Genomic DNA, 2367 nt, shown 5'->3' with positions numbered 1-2367 from the left:
CAGGGATGGTCGTCCTAAATGTCCTTTTTGAATTGGGTACGTTAAACGTCTCTCACCATTGCCTCAGCCTTTGCCTGCCCAGCAAGGAAGGACTTTGAGTCAATTATTCTTTGAAACATTACTTTCAGTGTCACTGTGAGTTGGTGACCTTTTCCTTGGCTCCCTCTCATTACCTCTTTATAATACCTGTTTTAAAAATATGCCTGGTTTGACAATTCAGAATCTATCAAAAATATGGAAACATGAGTAGAAAACTGTATAAAAACTAACAAAGTAAACAAACCTCATATATATATTTTTAGCATTTAAGAGTAGTCTTAAAATCTAGACCTCTCTGGTCCCAAAGAGTCAAGGTGAAAGCTTCTGAGCTGTATCTCCATTTTTCCATTTGGTCAGTGTCCAAGAGGCAAAGAGGTCATTTTGTTAATTAATTAATTAATTTTTGGCTGCGTTGGGTCTTCGTTGCTACACGCGGGCTTTCTCTAGCTGCAGCGAGCGGGGGCTACTCTTCGTTGTGGTGCGTGGGCTTCTCATTGCAGTGGCTTCTCTTGTTGCAGGGCACGGGCTCTAGGAGTGTGGCCTTCAGTAGCTGTGGCACACAGGCTCAGTAGTTGTGGCTCCCAGGTTCTAGGGCACAGGCTCAGTAGCTGTGGCGCACGGGCTTAGTTGCTCCTCGGCATGTGGGATCTTCCCGGACCAGGGCTCGAACCCGTGTGCCCTGCATTGGCAGGTGGATTCTTAACCACTGCACCACCAGGGAAGTCCCCTCTTACATAGCTTTTATGTTCTGCTCCTCTTTTCTGATCATATCGCTTTCCTGAGAATTGGGAAATCAGGTAGCCTCCTTTCTCTCTCCAATTAAAAAAAAAAAAAGACTCACTCTAAGCATTGGTACTTTGTACTTACAAAAAACATTAAAAGCATAATTTGTTGTGGGTCTTTGTTGCTCAAATGTGGCATCTGGTATTCTGTTTCATTTGCCCATGGAAATGGGGACTACTCTGTGTAGCTATGGAAATGGTGACCTAGTCTAGGTTTTCAGCTGCATTCACAGCCACTTCTGATACAGGTAACCATAACAAGCCTGTAGCTTTCTAAATCAGTGGTCAAAGCTAAACCAGCTTCCATTAGTTGTTTTATATTAATAGATGTGACCTGCGTTTATCCTGGAATTCCCACTCAGTGAAGGGAGAGAATGTTCTTTGCCTTTTCCTGCATTACCTTCTGCAGGGACATGGCTTTTACAGGCCCTGCCTAAAGCAGGTGCCCAATAATTGCTGGTCAAGATGATGGCAGCTTGGCTCTCTGCTTGGTGCCTTTGTTTCCCTATAAGTATGTGTCATATGACATGTCTTTCTCCTTTCTTTGGAGAAAAATGGTGAAGACAGTTCATAGTATGGCTTGAATCTTATTTTTCTTACTTTATTAATTTGAAGGGTAAAACTCAGTAGATTTTAGTGTATTCACAGAGTTGTGCTACATCAAATTCCAGAAATTTTTCATCACTCTCAAAGGAAACTCTACCCACTATCAGTTATTCCCCATTTCCCATTCTTCCCGCCCTCTGGAAATCACTAATTTACTTTCTGTCTCTATGGATTTATCTATACTGGACATTTCATAGACATGGAATCATACAATATATAGACTTTTGTGTCTGGCTTCTTTCACTTAGAATAACGTTTTCAAGGTTCATTCATGTACTCACATGTATCAATACTTCATTCTTTTTTCTGTAGCTGAATTGTATGGATATATTCTATTGTATGGATGTACTACATTTAGTTTATCCATTCATCAGTTGATGGATATTTGGATTGTTTCCATGGTTCAGCTATTATGAACAATTCTGCTATGAACATCTGTGTACAAGTTTTTATATGGACAGACATTTTCACTTCTCTTGGGTATATACCTAGGAGGGGTATTGCTAGGTCATATGGTAGCTCTATGTTTAACTTTCTGAGGAACTACCAAATTGTTTCCTAAATATGCTGCATAATTTTCATTTCCATCAGCAATGTGTGAGGGTTCTAATTTCTTCAAATCCTTGCCAACATTTGTTACTGTGTATCTTTTGATTATGGTCATCCTAGTGGGTGTGAAGTGGTATCTCACTGTGATTTTAATTTTCTTCTCCCTATAGACTAATAATGGTGTTGGACATCATTTCATGTGTTTATCGGCTATTTGCATATCTCCTTTGGCTAAATGTCTATTCAAATCTTTTCCCATTTTAAAATGGGGTTATTTGTTTTTTTAAACTTTGTTTATTGTGTCTTTTTTTTTTTTTTTTTTGCCGTACGCGGGCCTCTCACTGTTGCGGCCTCTCCCGTCGCGGAGCACAGGCTCCGGACGCGCAGGCCC

Source organism: Physeter macrocephalus, chromosome 7 (genome assembly GCF_002837175.3).
Source record: "Physeter macrocephalus isolate SW-GA chromosome 7, ASM283717v5, whole genome shotgun sequence".
NCBI lineage: Eukaryota > Metazoa > Chordata > Mammalia > Artiodactyla > Physeteridae > Physeter > Physeter macrocephalus.
Note: the sequence above shows the minus strand (reverse complement) of the source record.